The following is a 20,047-nucleotide window of genomic DNA, read 5'->3' as shown; positions in this document are numbered from 1 at the left end:
TTTCATATGAAGAAAGACTGGATGAACTGGGCTTGTACTCGTTGGAATTTAGAAGATTGAGGGGGGATCTGATTGAAACGTATAAGATCCTAAAGGGATTGGGCAGGCTAGATGCAGGAAGATTGTTCCCGATGTTGGGGAAGTCCAGAACGAGGGGCCACAGTTTGAGGATAGAGGGGAAGCCTTTTAGTACCGAGATTAGGAAAAACTTCTTCACACAGAGAGTGGTGAATCTGTGGAATTCCCTGCCACAGGAAACAGTTGAGGCCAGTTCATTGGCTATATTTAAGAGGGAGTTAGACATGGCCCTGTGGCTACGGGGGTCAGGGGGTATGGAGGGAAGGCTGGGGCGGGGTTCTGAGTTGGATGATCAGCCATGATCATAATAAATGGCGGTGCAGGCTCGAAGGGCCGAATGGCCTACTTCTGCACCTATTTTCTATGTTTCTAATGACCTTCTTAGTTTCCTTCTGCAAGTTTTTAAAAGCTTCCCAATCCTCTATCTTCCCACTAGCTTTGGCTTCCTTGTATGCCCTCTCTTTTGCTTTTACTTTGGCTCTGACTTCACTTGTCAGCCATGGTAGTGTCCTTCCTTCATTCGAAAATTTCTTCTTATTTGGAATATATCTGTCTTGCACTTCCCTCATTTGTCGCAGGAACTCCAGCCATTGCTACGCTGCTGTCCTTCCTGTTGGTGTCCCTTTCCAGTCAACTTTGGTCAGTTCCCCTCTCATGCCATTGTAATTTCCTTTATTCCACTGAAATACTGACACATTGGAACTTAGCTTCTCCTTCTCAAATTTCAAAGTGAACTCGGTCATATTGTGTTCACTGTTCCCTAAGGATTCCTTAACCTTAAGCTCTCTTATCACCTCAGATCATTGCACAACACCCAATCCAGCACAGCTGATCCCCTAGTGGGCTCAACAATAAGCTGTTCTAAAAAGCCATCCCTTAGACATTCTACAAATTCTCTCTATTGATGTCCAGTACTGGCCTGGCTTTCCCAATTCACTTTCATGTTAAAATCCCCAACGATTATCATGTCATTGCCCTTCTGACATGCCTTTTCTATCTCCGCTGTAATTTGTGATCCACATCCCTGCTGCTGTTTGGAGGCCTGTATACAACTGCCATTAGTGTCCTTTTACTCTTGTAATTTCTTAACTCAACCCATAGAGACTCTACACCTTCCGATTCTATGTCATCCCTTTCTAATGATGTAATATTATTTCTTATACACAGGGCCACACCACCCTCTCTGCCTAATAACTTATCTTTCCAATACACTGTATATCCTTGGACTTGCAGCTCCCAGTGGCAGCCATCCTTTAGCTAAGTTTCACAGATGGCCACAACATCATACTTTCCAATCTGTAGCTGAATTTCAAGATTATTCATTTTATTTCTTATGCTGATTAGAGATATATTAATGTGAGATACATTTTCTTGCAGGCGTTCTCAGAAGAACAGAAAAATACAATAGAATAAAAGAAAAACTACACACAAAGACTGACAAATAACAAATAAGCAAAAACACATTGCAAATAAAGAAGTAAGTAAATAAATAATACTGAGAACATGAGTTGTAAGGTCCTTGAAAACTAGACTGGAGGTTGTGGAGTCAGTTCAGAGTTGAGGTGAGTGAAGTTATCCTCGCTGGTTCAGGAACCTGATGATTCAAGGGTACTAAATGTTCCTGAACCTGGTGGTATGGGACTATAGGCTCCTGTACCTCCTTCCTGATGACAGCAGCAAGAAGAGAGCATGGCCCAGATGATGGGGGTCCTTGATGACACCCAGATTGCTAATCAAAGAATCTTACAGCACAAGAACATGTGCTTCAGCACAATCCACAAACATATTTCGAAAACACAGGTCTTTCTCCCTCATCATCAACCATACTGCTAGTTTTAGTTATCATTGACAAAAGTCTTAACTACTACCCCTATATTTTAGTCCAAAATAATTAATGTAGACCACAAAATGAAAGATACCTAGAATTGAGCCCTGCAGCTCCCTTCTGCATAAATACCCCCAGTTACTAAAATTCCTTTGCCTAATCCTACTGACCCAAACTTTAGTCAAATTTGTTATTTAGATCCCCAGGCATTAACAATTATTAATCAAACTGTGACATGCTCAAATGCCTTGTTAAAATTCATATAAAGCACATGGAAAGCATATCCCTCTTCCACATTCCTTGTTGCTTCCTCAAAAAAAATCTGTAATGTTAGTCAGACATAAGCCTCCTTTAACAATTCCATATTCTTTGCTCTTGATTAACCTATGTCTCTAAATACAGATTTTTGCAACCTTTGAGAATTGATCTCAACAGTTTTCTCAGCTAGATTGGCTTTTAATGTTCAAAAAGTTCAAAGTAAATGTCATTATCAAAGTACATATAGGTCACCATAAGACCACAAGGTATAAGAGCCATTTGGCCTATTGAGTCTGCTCTGCCATTTCATCATGGCTGATCCTTTTTTCCTTTCAGTCCCAATCTCCTGCCTTTTCCCCGTATCCCTTCATGCCCTGACTAATCAAAAATCTATCAATCTCTGCCTTAAATACACGTAATGACTTGGCCTCCACAGCCACCTGTGACAACAAATTCCACATATTCACCACCTTCTGGCTAAAGTAAATCCTCCTCAACTCCATTCTATAAGGATGTCCCTCTGTTCTGAGGCTGTGTCCTTGGGTCTTAGACTCCCCCACCATAGGAAACATCCTCTCCTCAAGCACTCTATCGAGGCCTTTCTACATTAGGTTGCAATGAGATCCCCCTCATTCTGCATCTGTGAAAACTTAATCAGTCAGGTATATCAAATACATCAGCACAGTCATATCCTCCTCATTGCTTATAGGTTTTGAAAGAATAGCAATCTCAAAACCAATCCCTACAGGAAATGTGCGTTTCCTTCCAGTCTCAAAAAACAACAGCAATTCCTCAACACTTTGCCTTCCTAAACTATGGTCAAATACAAAGTAACACACACAAAATACTGGAGGATCTCAGCAGCTCAGGTAGCACCTAAGGAGAAGAATAAACAGTTGATCCTTCACTAGGACTCATAAGGCCAGATATGCAACTGAATTACGTAGTGCTTTGTCAAAAATTTTTCTGCTCACTTACCCAACAATATCTGTTCATCAAGTATAATAAAATTGAGCAGGATTTTTGCTTTCACAAGTCCATTTAGAGATTCCAAATTGATCTGTATTTTTTTAAAGAGCCAATTCCTTTTGTCTTAAATTATCACTCCGGAAGTTTCATCTGACTTGCCTGTGGGTTTTGGGTTGTTACTGAAAGTTGTGGCCAAAACCTCTTCAGCCTGCTCCCTCAGCAGCATAATGTATTCAGGGTAGCTGAATCACTTTAAATATCACTATGCTTTGTTTTATCTATTCTATTCATCCTACCAGCTCTTATCTATTCTATTCATCCTAATCCTTTACCTGGCAGGTGCTGGGACCATGTTCATGTCAGTGGGAAGGGAGACCCAGGTAAACCAGTTTATCAGAATCCCAGCCTCATCTGAAGACAGCAGCAGGAAGACAGCAGCCTTGTCCACAAGTGCATTGTTACTCTAATGTACTCTATCTTAAAAACATTTTCTTTGGGGTCCCAGATCAGCCTTAACCTTTCCTTTGACCACCCTTGCGATATCTATTTTCATTCACTTGGATTCTATTCATGTAATCTGGAATTTTTATCCTGACTTGCCCCTCCTATTAGACACTGCCTACCTGACCTGAGCTTCAGAAGAATCACCCTTCGGTCCCTCGTGGCTGCTGATAATGCCAGGCTGCTTCACAGTAGAAGACATTAGAACTGACTGCCTATTAACAGTCAGAACAGCGCAAGTAGCAAAGGAGGTAGCACCTCTTCCAATTCATGCCTTCACTCCACTACCCATCGACCCAACCATTATGTTCCAGGAGGGGATGACCGCACAGCTTAAGAGCTGATGGGATCTCACTATTCATTGGGTAGGGTTGCATCAGGTATCAAAAAAAACATGAATCCTTGGGCTGGGATTGGTTCAGGCTGGCCAAAGTTAGTTTGTGTTAATTTTATACCCATACCCCAACCCCTATCCCTTTGGCAATTGTGCATTTATTTCTATTAAACTATTAGATTAAATGCCAGACATATAAATCTCTGTTTTTCAGTTTTGTTTACATCTGGTCATCAGGTACTCTTCCTTTCACCCTTACAGAACTGTAGTCACACTGGTTCTCCTTTCAAGACCTCTATGTGTGTAGTCCCTTTTCTCCCGCATATCCTGAAAGCCATCAACCTCAACCAGTTCCATCTAGAACTCACTGAAATTAGCTCATCTCCCGTGCAATGTGTTTATGTTTGACTGTTTCTCAAAACATTATTAAGGCTAATGTCAGCAACACACACAAAATGCTGGAGGAATACAGCAGGTCAGGCAGCATCAATGGAGAACACAGTCAATGTTTCAGGCCAAGACCCTTCATCAGATCTGGAAAGGAAGGGGGAAAGAAGCAACAGTAAGAAGTTGGAGGGAGGGAAAGGAGTACAAGTTGACAGGTGACAGGTAAAACCAGTTAACAGGGAAGTAAGTGGGTGGGGTGGGGGATGGATGAAGTGAGAAGCTCATCAATTGCAGTTTGGATTGGCAACAACATCTTCTACACAAGCTCCAGCAGCAATGGTGCACCGCCAGGTTGTGTGCTTAGCCCTCTGATCTACCCACTTTATACTTATGACTGTGAGGCTAAGTACATCTCCAAAGTGATATGTAAGTTTGCTGACGACACCACTGCTGTTGGCCAAATCAAAGGTGGTGATGAATTGGCACTTAGGAGTGAAATTGAAAATCTGGTTGAGTGGTGCCACAACAACAACCTTTGGCAGCTACTCTGCCCAAGACAACAAGAATGGCAAAGTTGTGAATACAGCCCAGTCCATTACAAAAACCAGCTTAGCCTCCGTTGACTCCGTCTACACATCTACACATCCTGCTACCTCGGGAAAGCAGCTTTCGCACCCTGGTCCTTATCTCAGAAGAACCAAACACTTGATAGTACATACAACCAGGGTCTGTTATAACCCCTTCTGTTATAAGACTCTTGAACACACCACTTGTACGTTAAGATGAACTCTTGATCTCTCTATCTACCTTGTCGTTGCCCTTGCATCTTATTGTCTACCTGCAATGTATGCTTTCTGGAACTGCAACAGTGAATCCTGCATCCATGAGCATTTTACCTTCTGTGCGACCTCGATGTACTTATGCTTGGGATGATCTGTCTGGAAGGCATGGATAACAATTTTTTCCACTGTATCTTAGTACATGTGACTATAGTAAATGAAATTACTAAAGACTAGTTATGTCCCAAAAATTACAATGATTTTGTTTCTTAGTTCCAACCACATACATTATTGCTTCAAGCCATTGAACGTAAATCAATACTGCCACCTCTGCCCTTTCAAGTGCTCTTAAGTAATCCAGCCAGGAATATTATGCACTTTCCATCAATTGTTTAAATAGAAGTTTCCCACAAAATTAATGTGTAGATCTCCTACAGTCTGGAGCTATATTATAGCTATGATACTTAACTGACTGTCTGCCTCACCTGTTTAAAATTACATGACCACTGGACTGCTTGTTGGAGACAGGACAGGGAAATGTCTGACCCAGTGGTGCAGAATGAAATGAAATGTAAGGAACCAGGGATTCCCAGGGAGAATAAAGGGACACAAAACATTTGGCAGTCATAATATTGAGTGCAAGCAGATGTGAACATGGAAACTGTGAAGGTCTGAGCTTCAAAATGGGGAGACCTTTTCAGGTGGCATTGGGGATCCATCTTGGAATGAGCAGAATACTGATGCATGTGTACATGGGAAGGTATAGAATGTACTTTCAGTCTTTGTACAATGGGACCCCCCTCCCGAGACATTGGTAGTAGTATACAGTACTGTAATATACAATGGAGCTGGGAGCAAGAAGGACTTAAACGATTAGATGGCACATAAAATGAGTAAATAGTTCAAGTATGGTAGAAAAATAAAAGGAAATAGTTGTACCAATTGCAGAAAGTACAGCGATACCATAAAAGACAATATGTTATTGACACATGTTGACATATCGTTCATGATTCATTTACATTATAAGGATCTTTGATGCATATATTATTGTCCTCCTGTAATGAAACTGCTGTCCCTTAAGACCATTAGGGATAACTGGTGTTAGCCAGCATGGATAACTTAACTCATCTCAATAATGAACTGATTCTGCAACCTTTGGGCAACATTCCAAGGACTCTATATTATTTCGTTCATAGTTTAATTGATTGATTCATGCATTCATTTATATTATTTTTTATTTGCAGTTTTCTTTTGCACACTGCTTTTTTCTCATACTTTGTGTATAGTTTTTCATTGATTTTATTGTATTTCTTTGTTTTACTGTGAATGCTTGTAAGAAAATCAGGCTAGTATATGATGACACATATGTACTTTGATAATAAATTTACTTTGAACTTTGAACTAAACATTAGGTAAGCTGAAGGCTTTAGATTTTTGTTTGGAATAGATTTAAGAAGAATTTCTTTTCACCTACAAATTTGTGAATGGGGAACAAAACCTTAGTGAGAGCATTTATGCCTTCAAAAAACAAAATTCTAGCATAAGAATAGGCAGGAGTCAACAGAAGACATATATCTTTGTTTTTTGGTAGAAAGTAACTGTACAGATGTGTATGCAGAGTCACAGACTCATACAGCATGGAAACCTGTCCATCTCTTCCATGTCTACCAATTTGCTTAGCAAGTTTGCCCACCAGAGATGGGACAAGGAACAGACAATAAGAGTTTATTCTGGAGGAGATTATTGTTAACAGTTAGTCTTGTCATGCCAACTCTTTGCACTCTACATGACATCAGACATTCCTCTACATGCAACTTTCCAACTCCAAGCACTACAAGGTTCTACACTCCAGCATGATCTGGAACAAGGTTTCTTACATTCATTGTTCTTTGTTTGCTTGAATGATGTGCTTGTTATTACACAGTCACAGTTTCACTACAACCATTAATACAGCTGGACTTATCCATCTTTCAGACAGCTGCTAGCATGGATAATTTTCAGTTTTCATCACATTACAGTTCAAACATCTATTTTTAACTTTCATATGAAGGAATCTTTATCTCTTTGCTTCCATTACATTTCTCCTATTTTTGTTGCTCTGAAACCTTGAGATAAATAAGGAAGTTTTTGTCTGCAGCACAATGCCATTGCTCTAGGATGACCTCTTCTACTGCATATCAACATCTGCCTTTTCTGATTAGCAGTTATGTTTATATTTATAGAAGTACTTCCTTGGTTCAGTTTTCATCTCAAACTCCTCATTTCTTAAGCACCACAGAAAACAAGGGCATATTGAATAGTGGGGTCAGAGAGCAGGGATCCACAAAATGGTTGATGTAGGATCCACAAAATGATTACTCCTGCCTTTTCCAAGCATCCACTTTAAGAGAAGAAACATCAATGGTTTAAGATGCATTTTGTCTGCTCTAGCAGGTTATTAATGTGGGCATGTGCTTTAGTTAGAGCAACAGCTTAAAGAAGGAATAAATATTAGTTACTTCCAAAAGATAATTCTTTCATGACTTAGAAAGAGCCAAAATCAAGAAGGACTAAAACCAAGAAGGCCCAGCAAAGAATCAAGGAGTTGGAAGGACTAAGTCCTAATGGGGAGTTGGAGAGGGATAAAAAAATCAGTCATGATGGAATGGTAGAGCAGTCTTAGTGGGCCAAATGGCCTAATTGTGCTCCTATATCTAATGGTTTTTATGGACATCTCCCCATGTACCTCCCAATGCCTGAAGAGCACTATATTCAGAGACTAGGGTTACTGGTATAGATGAGCTGTCACCTTCAACAGTCTGACTTATTGGATAACAAATATTATATTTCAATATGTGACGTACACCTGGTGGTCAATACCAGAGTCCCAACCTGCCCAATACTTACAGAGAGGAAGTGTTGGGCTTCAAGCTCCACTCAAAGAGCTGTGTGAGATTAGTTCAAGAGTCTTCAACACTTTGTGATAGTTCGCACTGGCTTTCTACTGGATTGATCAATGCACCATGGTATTCCAAATGCATCTCGTTCTGTAAGTTAAAATCCTCCCCTAAAATCCTTCTCATTGGAAAATCTGGTGTGTGACGTCACCTCTGGTGAGATGATGCAAGGTTAATATTTCATACTAGATTTGGCTGCAGGCAATGTTTTCTACATACCTCCACACCACTCGGCTACCCTCTATGCATTAGCTTCTGGAAGGTGAGCCTTCTTCCTCGTCCTCACTGAGTTCAGCAGTTCACAACGTGGTGCCAGTGCTGCTGGGGAGTACTGTGAAACTGATAGGAGAAAGGCATGAGGATGCAATCACAACATGAGCAGACATGAAGGATGAAAAAAGGTGTGATCTGAGAGGGTTAACTTGACTGCCAGTTCCAGCTGTGACTGGCAGCTCATGATATTTCAGACCACATCTCTTCCAAATCAGTGCATTAATAAAAATGCAAGGGTTCAGTGTCCATGCATGGGTTGCATTCAGCCTTCACCTGAATGAGAAAGGGACAACTGCTGGTCGGTATGTTTTGATGCATGTGAAAGAAATGGCTTTGGGCATGCAAGCATTGGACCCAATGCACATTGGTGGATGTAACATTGCTTATGATGTCAGATGGGGCCTGTGGATACCTGCAACAACTCTAACCAGATAATGGATGATACTCCATTTTTTCTGATCCAGATCGGACACTGCTTCTCATGCTTCTTCTTCCTAAGGGTTCATGCAGAGAGCTCTGTGATCACCAAACTCACAGCCAGGCATGCAAAGGATCTGAAAATCCAGCAACTCTTAAGTTCAGAGACAACACAGCCCTCCCCGGACTTCCTATCCTTTTCCTTAGAGAGTTCAGGTGCAAGCAAGAAAGTCTGGTCCAGCCACTGACTCAGGAAGAGCAGACATACTCAATCCATTCCCTCGAGAAAAATTCATTCATTCATTACGTGCTGTGTTGTATGACAGGGCGATCATGGTATTTCCATGATCATGATTGTTCTTGGCAAATTTTTCTATAGCTTGGGCAATTTTCCATGTTCTGGGCAGTGAGAAGAATAAAACTGCCAAAAGCAATGTTTTACTGGCCATGTTGCACAAGGCTCCTTAGAAGCCTTGCACGCATTTCTACATTTAGTATACACTTCTAGCTGATAAGAGGTTAGAATCATTGAAGAAGAGCATCATCACCCTCACTACAAGTAGAAGGGGAAGAGGAGGACATCAGCAATTAGTGACTCACTGTTATATGTGGATAATAACTCTTTCCAAGCCATTCCAAGTTATATCTGCTCCAGGGTGCGTGATCTACAAAGATCAAACTTGCACTGTACCCAACAGGAGAATCTCTGAACACCGTAAACTGCTCAGGGACACCATCACCTATTGTACGTGTGGGTTGGGGATTTAAAATTCCCCTTAAAAGTTTGGACCAGGAGAAGACCTTTGACAAAATATTGCACAGGACATGCTGTCCGAAACGTTTGGCAAGCAAATTCATAATTGGCCAAAACTGCTCTACTTAGAATCAGTAGCACAGTCCAAATTAATAAGTGGGGTAAACCCATCCTGGTTCAGAATCAGAATCAGGTTTGTTACCACTGACAAAAGTCATGAAATTTGTTGGTTTTCTGTACCAATATAATGCAATACACTAAAAATTAAAAAATATTTAAGTAAATAAGTAGAGCAAAAAGCAAGCAAAATCGTGAGATAGTGTTCATGGGTTCAAAAATCTGGTGGTGGAGGGGAAAAAGCTGTTCCTAAAACATTGAATGCATGTCTTCAGGCTCCTGTACCTTCTCTCTACCGGTGGCAATGAGAAGAGAACTTGTCCTGGGTGGTGGGGTTTGTGTCTGGCTGCAATAAGCCATGTACAGAGCCGAAGTATACCAACACCAAGTGTGATTTCAATGCCACAAGTCATTCCATTCATTTGGATTGTGTTCTACACCTGTCCACTGTGGAACAGTGCCTGCAGAAAAACACCTTTGACCACAGATCAAGCAGGCAGTGGTATGCATAGAATGTCGAGGAAGCCCTGTGGGAGAAGGAGATTGTGGATCCTGTTGCATGATTGATTCTCTAATTATCAATATCACTTGGCAGACTGCATCACCACTAGAACTCTTCAACAAGCATGAGGACCTCACTTATCTGCCTTATCAGATCCTTCACAAACCCCTGGACCCTGCTCTAGGGTGGCTATGATGTCTATAAAATAGTGATCCATGTCCTTTTGAACAATGTGTTTGCCAAGAGGTCAGGGAAGTGAGTTGCAGCAGTCTTTGTTGAGGTTTGACCCAATTAACTGCATAACACAAGACTTTGTGCTTCATGGACTATTCTCTGGAACATACAATGAGACAGGTCTTCCAGTGCAAGGAGCTGGCTACAGCCAACTGCCATGTTCCAAGATGTAGGACTACATTGCTGAGGTTGACACTAGAACTCAGCAAAGATAAAAGATAGGGTTATCCACCCTCTTCTTTTTCTGGTTGGGCCCCTGTACAATAACCTCTCAAATGTCTCACTGATGAAAATTTTGAGACTGATAGGCATCCGTTAGTGTCATGGGACCATGGATTTGTGCCTTGGAAGGTTTCCAGGGCACAGACCTGGGCAAGGTTGTATGGAAGACCGGCAGTTGCCCATGCTGCAAGTCTCCCCTCTCTACGCCACCGATGTTGTCCAAGGGAAGGGCATTAGGACCTGTACAGCTTGGCACTGGTGTCATCGCAGAGCAATGTGTGGTTAAGTGCCTTGCTCAAGGACACAACACGCTGCCACAGCCAAGGCTCGAACTAGCGACCTTCAGATCACTAGACGAACGCCTTAACCACTTGGCCACACGCCAACACTTTTGAGACTAAAAGATTGATATCATCTAGACAAAATGCAAATATTATAGGCTAATTATAATATTGGTAGAGTGAAAGAAGGCAATATATATATACTGTACAAGTATGAACAATATATATAAGGCAATATACTCTATACTGTACAACTATGAACTTTATGAATGAAGTATGCTCCCTTTCCCAATTACCTTTGAAACGGTGTTGAGCTTGCAGTGCTTGTTCAGATGAACGGGCACTGCTACTGGTGTAGGAATTTCACAATTTTAACATAATGACAATGAAGGAATTGGAGGATAGAAGGGGTGTATAACCATATAATGGTACTCCCTCCCCTAGCACTCCTGCATGGTTGAAATTACAAGCTTGGGAGGTGCTTCTGAGAGAGCCTCGGTGAGCCTTAGTGAGTTGCTGAAACACATCTTGTAGATGGCACTTGCTGAGTGATGTTGTGTCAATAGAGGGAGTAAATGTTTTATCTTGAAGGATGCAATGTCAAACATCAGACTGTTGAATTTCTTAAATGTTGCTAACCTTGCACTCATCCAAGCAAGTAGAGAGAATTCCATTGCACTCCTGACTTTAGTGAGCCACACACACTCAACTCTTGACCTCACAATCTACCTTGCACCTTACTGCCTGCTTGTGTACTGCACTTTCTCTAACTGTAACACTTTATTCTGCATTCTGTTATTGTTTTCCTAAATACTACCTCCATGGACTGACATGATGAAATGATCTATATGGATAGCATATAAAACAAAGCTTTTCACTGAGCCTCAGTCCATGTGACAATAACAAACAAATTTACCAATTATTTGCCTTTCAACATACACTTAGAGTCAAATTAGCTATTTTTGTGTGGCTGGCTCAGTTAAATTTATAGCCAGCTCTGAAAACCTAAATATTAATGGTGATAGTTCAACAGTAGGACATTCGGCTAATTTTTCACTTTGTGGGCTAATTACTACTGTTGTCACTATAGCATATTGGTTGGAGACACAGCTAGCACAGGTTCACAACATTACAACTGGGATGTTCCCCAGTCCCATCACATGTTCTGTATCCATGCAACCGGCTATTTCTAGAAACCACATTGAGTTCTAGAATCACATTGGGTTTAGACAGGCAAATGTGATGGAGGAGAACACTGGAGGCAACCAAAAGGGAACATTCATTCATATCTATGACTAAAGGAAGCAGCAAACATTTTCAGCCTTGTCTTTTGTGGATGGCCAAAGGGTACTTATAGAATCCGAAGTATTGGATCCATCGGAGCTAGGATCTGAATCTGAGACAGTTCTCTCCTATTTTTCTCATTTTGTCAGCAAACTATTTGCATGTTGCTTCCACTATATGAGAAAAATATTTAGAACCAGTGGAATAATACATACATTTACAAACATTAAGATACTTCATTTTAAATGTGTTTACTTAGAAAATAAAAAGGTTTTGGTTCATAAAGAAAACCAAAACCTTTTTATTTTCTAAGTAAACACATTTAAAATGAAGTATCTTAATGTTTGTAAAGTGCTTTGGGATGATTTGAGATCATGAAGAATATTACAGAAATGAACTGATTCTATGACCTACAGACTCATTTTCAAGGGTTCTTTACAACTCATTTTTTCAGTATTATTTTTATTTGCACAGTTTGTCTTATTTTGCTCATTGGTTATCAGTTTTTATTTGCTTATGCATAGTTTTTGTTTCGGATTTCGTTTTCTCTGTGAATCCTTGCAAGAAAATAAATCTCAGGGTAATATATGGTAACATAGCTGTGTACATACGTCTACTGATGCTTCTGGACACATCTTCAGTGATGTTCCTGGAATCATCAGGTGTTTCGGGTCTTTCAACATCATACAACTTCCTCCAGGTGACCCAGCTGGGGCTGATCAGACCCCACCTTGTGTCCAGATGGCTAGCTACTTATGACTCCATGGCTCCCCTCTTTTGAGCCACAGCCATCTTGAGGCCCTCTCTGCCGCATCAGTGGTACTGCGGATGGCTCTCCTCTTCCTCTCTCCCTCGATGCCCAAATTGCTGAAGGCTCTAACTAAGGAACGGGCTGCGAATCCCCTACAACCAACCTACACTGGGAGACACCTCGCTCTCCATCCAGCCTGCTGACAATTGCTGACCAGTCCTGCGTACTTGGAGAGCTTCCTTTCAAAGGCCTCTTCCAAGCTATCTTCCCATGGGACTGTCAGCTCCAGCATCACCATTTGCTCAGTAGACTCAGGCACTAGGACAATGTCTGGTCGCAGGGTGGTGGTTGCGATATGGTTGGGGAACTTTAGCTGCTGTTTGAGGTCCACCAGCAGCTGCCAGTCCCTTGCAGAGGTCAGAATGCCTGCAGATGTTCCTTTGGCAGGTATTGGCTGCTCCCCAGCTCTGACAAAGACAATGGTCTGCTTGGAGGGTCGGGACCGCTTCGCCCACTCAACTCTGCGCTGACGGATTCAGCGATGGTCTTCAGGACCTGATCATGCCTCCACCTGTACCATCCCTCACTAAGTGCCCTTGCACAGCTGCTGAGGATGTGCTCCAGGGTTCCTCGCTTGGAGCACAGTGGGCACACAGATGACTCTGCCTTGCCCCGTGTGTGCAGGTTTGATGGGCTTGGAAGCACATCATACACTGCCTGGATGAGAAATTGGATGTGGTGTGGTTCGGCTTTCCAAAGATCAGCCCAGGTCACTTTACCCTCAACCGCATTCTCCCATCTTGTCCAAGCTCCCTGTTGCTTCATTCCCACCGCCTTGCAGGCTCTCATCTCCTCCACTACTGCTCTCACCTCCTCCTGAACTAGACAACGCCTTTCCTTCCCTCTGGTGTCCATTTGAGGATTTGGAAAGGATCCTAGCCCAGCACAGCCTCGTGTGACCACTCCCACCAGCCTCCTGTGACACAGCCTTGCCTCTGCTTCCTGAACAGCTTCCTCTGCCCTCCACTTCCTGCCAGTCCTCACTTGGACCCCTGCTCTAGCCACCTTCAGATCACTTCAGTCCCTATACTGTAGCACTTCTCTGGCTCTTGTTACCTTGAATTCTTCCTCCAAGGATTTGAAGGGCAGTTGCAGTTTGTTATGGAGTCCATAGAGTGCAATGCTGCTCAGGCTCTTTGGCAGCCCCAGCCATCTCCTGAGGTGGTTGCTAGCCCTCCTCTCTAAAGTTTCGACTGTCGAGATCGGAACTGCATAGACGAGGAGGGGCCACAGGATTCTGTGAAGAATGCCATGCTGATACACCCAGGCTTTAAACTTCCCAAGTAGGCCAGATTTGTCCACAGATTTCAGCCAGCCATCCAACTCGGTACAGGTCGCCTGAATGGATGTTGTGTCCCTTAAAGAGCTGTCAAAAACTTTGCCTAAGCTCTTGACTGGCTTTTCTGTGATGGTTGTGATGGCTGTGCCTGCGATGCTGAACCAGAACTTGTTCTCCACCTTCCCTTTCCTCAGCACCATCGATCTTGATTTGGCTGGTTTGAAACGCATCCGGGCCCACTCCACCAGCTTTTCAAGCCTTTGCAGAATCCTCCGGCAACCTGGGACTGATTCTGTGGTGACTGTGAGGTCACTCATGAATGCCCTGATAGGTGGTTGCCGTTGAGCGGAATTCATTCTGGGCCCTCTGCACTGTGGTTCAGCAGACTTAGTGAGCATGTTCATGGCTAGGGAGAACAGTATCACTGAGATAGTGCACCCTGTGATGATGCCGATCTCCACCTTGTGCCAAGTTGATGTAATTTCTCCTGAAGAGACCCTCATCCTGAAGTTGCTGTAATAATCAGCGATAAGGTCTCTGATTCTGCTGGGGACGTGATATTTGGTCAGTGTGAGCTGCACCAGCTTGTGCGGAATGGAGCCATATGCATTTGCCAGGTCGAGCCACAACAGTGACAGGTTGTCCTTGTTCTCTCTGTCCTCCCTGATGAGCTGTGTCACCACACCGATATGCTCCAGACAGCCCGGCATCCCTGAAATGCCACCCTTCTGGACTGATGTATCAATATAGGTGTTCTTTGCAAGGTAGGTGCACAGCCAGTTAGAAAAGGCACTGAAGAAGATCTTCACCTCGACACACAGCAGGGAGATGATGCAAAACTGATCTATCTGGGTGGCATTTTCCTCCTTTGGGATCCACACCCCTTCAGCCACTCTCCACTGTTCTGGGATCTTCCCCCTTCTCTAGAAGATTCTCAGGATCTCCCACAGACACATTCTTTGATAATAAACCTTTAACTTTTGAACATGCTCCCAGTAACGTTTCTCTTCTACCAATCAGCAAATCTTTTATTCTATTTAATGTTGCTTGACAATTAAGAAAAAAAGATCTAATAACATTCTTACCTGCATCTCAGCCAATAAGCAACTTTTGAAACATGGCCATGATTAAAATAAAGGTGACAGGGACAGGCATCGTGCATGCAAAAGGACCTGTGATTTTTTCTGACAGAATGCAGTCTGTTTTGTTGTTGGTTGAAAGATAAGTATTGGGAGCTAAGAGCAACAGAACTCTCCAGTACTCTTTTGTCATTGGTAGAGAAGTTATATGTGAACAGAATTAATCCACGTTTGGAAAGGTAGCATTAATCAAAGTCAGTCAGAGTGTCTTTATTAGTGGGAGATCCTGCCTGATGAATGTAAGGGTAAGTTTTGAAGAGGTAACAAAGTGCACTAATGAGGGGAGTACATTTGGTAGAGTCTATATTGACTTCAGTAATCTCTTTGACGATATCCCACATGGGAGACTGATTCAAGTGGTCAGAGCCTGTGGGCTAGCAGAGAATTTTCATGCAACACCATCTGTTTATCTTGCTGGGACAGAATTCATAAATAGGATCCAAAATTCACTTGGTAAAAGGAGGAAATAGATGAAGGGCAAAGATTGCTCTGTGATTGGAAGCCTGAGACTAGTGGTGTACCATAGGGATTGGTGCTGGGATCCCTACTATTTGTTATATATATATATATGATTTGGATGTGAATAAAAGAGTTACATAGAAAACATAGAAAATATAGAAAATAGGTGCAGGAGTAGGCCATTCGGCCCCTCGAGCCTGCACCGCCATTTATTATGATCATGGCTGATCATCCAACTCAGAACCCCACCCCAGCCTTCCCTCCATACCCCCTGACCCCCGTAGCCACAAGGGCCATATCTAACTCCCTCTTAAATATAGCCAATGAACTGGCCTCAACTGTTTCCTGTGGCAGAGAATTCCACAGATTCACCACTCTCTGTGTGAAGAAGTTTTTCCTAATCTCGGTCCTAAAAGGCTTCCCCTTTATCCTCAAACTGTGACCCCTTGTTCTGGACTTCCCCAACATCGGGAACAATCTTCTTGCATCTAGCCTGTCCAATCCCTGTAGGATTTTATACGTTTCAATCAGATCCCCCCTCAATCTTCTAAATTCCAACGAGTACAAGCCCAGTTCATCCAGTCTTGCTTCATATGAAAGTACTGCCATCCCAGGAATCAATCTGGTGAACCTTCTTTATACTCCCTCTATGGCAAGGATGTCTTTCCTCAGATTAGGGGACCAAAACTGCACACAATACTCCAGGTGTGGTCTCACCAAGGCCTTGTACAACTGCAGTAGTACCTCCCTGCTCCTGTACTCGAATCCTCTCGCTATAAATACCAGCATACCATTCGCCTTTTTCACCACCTGCCGTACCTGCATGCCCACTTTCAATGACTGGTGTATAATCATACCCAGGTCTCGTTACACCTCCCCTTTTCCCAATCGGCCACCATTCAGATAATAATCTGTTTTCCTATTTTTGCCACCAAAGTGGATAACTTCACATTTATCCACATTAAATTGCATCTGCCATGAATTTGCCCACTCACCCAACCTATCCAAGTCACTCTGCATCCTCTTAGCATCTTCCTCACAGCTAACACTGCCACCCAGCTTCGTGTCATCTGCAAACTTGGAGATACTGCATTTAATTCCCTCATCCAAGTCATTAATATATATTGTAAACAACTGGGGTCCCAGCACTGAGCCTTGCAGTACCCTACTAGTCACCGCCTGCCATTCTGAAAAGGTCCCGTTTATTCCCACTCTTTGCTTCCTGTCTGCTAACCAATTCTCCATCCACATCAATACCTTACCCCCAATACCGTGTGCTTTAAGTTTGCACACTAATCTCCTGTGTGGGACCTTGTCAAAAGCCTTTTGAAAATCCAAATATACCACATCCACTGGTTCTCCCCTATCCACTCTACTAGTTACATCCTCAAAAAATTCTATGAGATTCGTTAGACATGAGTTTCCTTTCACAAATCCATGCTGACTTTGTCTGATGATTTCACCGCTTTCCAAATGTGCTGTTATCACATCTTTGATAACTGACTCCAGCAGTTTCCCCACCACCGACATTAGGCAAGTTTGCAAATGACATGAAAATTTACAGTGCTAATAGTGGGAAGAGTAATCATAGACTGCAGGATAATACTGGTCTGTTCGGAGGATGGGAATAGGGGCACCAAAAGAAATTTAGTTGTGGTAACTGTGAGATGATGCACTTTGGAAGCAGTGAAAAGAGTGGACATACAGATTAAATGTTATGACCTTAGGTGACATTAATGTACAAGAAGACCTTGGTGTTTGTCTAATAATCCCTAGCACAGTTGGATAACGTAGTGAAGAAGGCTGTTCAGAATACTTGCCTTTGTTACCCAGGACATAAAATACAAGAATAGGGAGGTTCTGGGAGAATTATATAAAACTCAGTTGGGTTACAGCTGGACTACTCTGTGCAGTCTGCTTAGCACACTATAGTAATGTGATCAGTCAAGTTGAGTATGATGTTCTCAGGATGTTAGGCTGGATACCTTTGATGGAGAATTCCGTGCATGATTTTGTTTAATGTGGGGAGGCTGATGCACGGGAACCAACCACACAGTCCTTGACAGATCAGGTTCAGTGGCCACTGGCACTGAATGCAGAATGACTGGGGACCCTTCACTGCTGCAGGTTCCTCCACATTCACTGCCATTGTCATGTGTCCTCATCTTCTGCCAGCTCCACAAATGAAGTCTTGTTTGCTCTTTGTCTGGAACCTCACCCTTGATATTATTGGCATAGGTAATCCTAAGCACCAGATGGTTAAACTTCAGAAGGCATTGCTCTGGGGATCTCAACAATTCTGAAGCCCCTCCACCACTATAGTAAGAATGTGATTGCACTGTAGAGAGCACAGAGGAGATTCATTAGTCTGTTGCCCGGGATGGAGTGCTTCTCTTACCAAGAAAGACTAGATTCACTAGAGTTGTTTCTCTTGGAGTGGAGGAGACTGAGGGGTAATCCTAGGGAGATGTTAGTCAGAACTCCTTACTCCTTTGGAAAATGAAAAAAAACAATAGGTTTCCACCCTCCATCTGGCGTGTAACTTGGCAAGAGGCGGTGATATGCATTTTAGGCTCTCAAGGGAAGTGAAGGATTTGAAGACTGGCTTCTCCGTTTCACTGAACCCTGGAAAGGCGCATACTAATCACATTTTTGTAATAAACTCTGACGAATACTAAAACGTCAAATTTTGCAAGTTCTAAATGCAAAAACCTATATAACATTCTGGATTAAAATTGCAAATGCTTTAATCTTGTTCTTCTGAAGGCACTTTCTTGATAGATTCAAACACACTAAACAGTCAACCACTGTGCTTCGTTTGTTCCTCAAATTTAAAATAAAACAATCATATTTGGCAATAGAGTATAATAGACTGCTATAATCGCTGAGCAAGCAACATAGTGCTGCGATTTTGGGCTACTGTTTGCTTCACAGGGCTTCATAAATTCATTATTTCAGCTTCTACAAACTCTACCATATTTCCCCACTTCTCTTGCCCGTCGTTTGAATAAGGTTCAGCATTCCAGCCGCCGAGACCAACCGATCGGATTCACGACAATGGGTGTGTCATTCCCAGACACAATAGGATACTCGCGTCGCTTTGATAGGAGAGGGAGGCAGTGAGGGCTTTTGAAAGGTGACAGGACCGCACGCACCACAAAGGAAATCACTTCCGATGTTATTTCTTTGTCAAGATTATCTCAGATTTGAGCGCTTATTTAACAAATCTCAATATAAAAAAAATTTTAACGATCTCATGTGGCAAAATATTACTCAGAAATACACACACATGCATAAAGACTTTGTATAAAACGCGCCTCCTTTGCAATGTCCCATGCACTTATTTTATTAACTGTAAGACAATGCTTAACTATGCATCTCAGTATGGGACTGGCTCCCACAATAAGCAGGATCTGTTTTCTTTTTTCTATCTCTTTCTCTCTTACACACCCACACAATCGAATACTGGCGATGACTGCCTTCGGCCCATTTTAAAACTCTTGCTAGGAAGCATGCTCGTCTCCGCTACAAAAATTCCCCTAGTGTGGTCACAAGTGGCAAAAATCGCGCTAAGATACAGTATATCTTTAAAACACACACACACACACACACTTGAAACGCCTGCCTGAGCAAAATGTTTTCTGATCTAGGATCGCCTGTTTGGTCAGATGACAGTTAAAGAGGGGAGAAATTAAATCGTCCAACTTACATGACAGTCGCTACAAAAGTATGCTCTCAAAAGACTAAGCACAGAGACAATAGGAATGGGTTTGGTTGAAACGTCCTCCGTCGCGATCTTTAATTTCTGCCAAGGGTTGGAGAGGACCCCAGATTCTGGCGGCTTTCTGGGAAACTGGATTCTGGCTGGTGGAAACGGCGAAGACGCTGATCTAAGACAGAACCGGGAAAGGTTTGAGAGATATAAAGGGGGGAGCGGCGGGCTGCACTGACTGACAGCCCCAGCTTCTGGCTATTATTAACTCAGCCGATCGCTCCTTTCCAAAGCTGCAGAACTTAGAAAGAGGAAATACGGGCACGGAAATGTCGATTTCCCTCTCCACGGAGAGGACAGCCCGGCAGCGGTGCTGTGCACTGGAAACGACTGGATGAATGTATGGAGAACAATTTCCCCCGCCCAGCAGTGAAACTGACACGGTGCGTTCAATTTCAGTCCGGCCTATCCTTCGTTCAGCACCAGCGTCCAGAAA

The 20,047-nt window shown here is 42.7% G+C and overlaps 1 protein-coding gene across 3 annotated transcripts in view; it reads right to left on the bottom strand.

Annotated features, from left to right (window-relative positions):
• The window catches only part of LOC140210402 (microtubule-associated tyrosine carboxypeptidase 1-like), a 94,528-nt gene extending 74,890 nt beyond the window's left edge, over positions 1-19,638 (bottom strand). The window contains exon 1 of one of the 3 annotated variants that reach the window (XM_072279331.1): positions 19,549-19,638. The gene's annotated coding sequence lies outside the window, so the exon portion shown is untranslated. Of the gene's footprint in view, positions 1-8,286; positions 8,374-19,548 lie in introns of those variants that run through there. The other 2 variants (XM_072279333.1, XM_072279332.1) reach the window with 2 other exon arrangements.
• Between the last annotated feature and the right edge of the window lie 409 nt (positions 19,639-20,047).

This window comes from Mobula birostris, chromosome 15 (assembly GCF_030028105.1).
Source record: "Mobula birostris isolate sMobBir1 chromosome 15, sMobBir1.hap1, whole genome shotgun sequence".
NCBI classification, from domain to species: domain Eukaryota; kingdom Metazoa; phylum Chordata; class Chondrichthyes; order Myliobatiformes; family Myliobatidae; genus Mobula; species Mobula birostris.
Note: the sequence above shows the minus strand (reverse complement) of the source record. Positions and strands in the feature narration are given on the sequence as shown.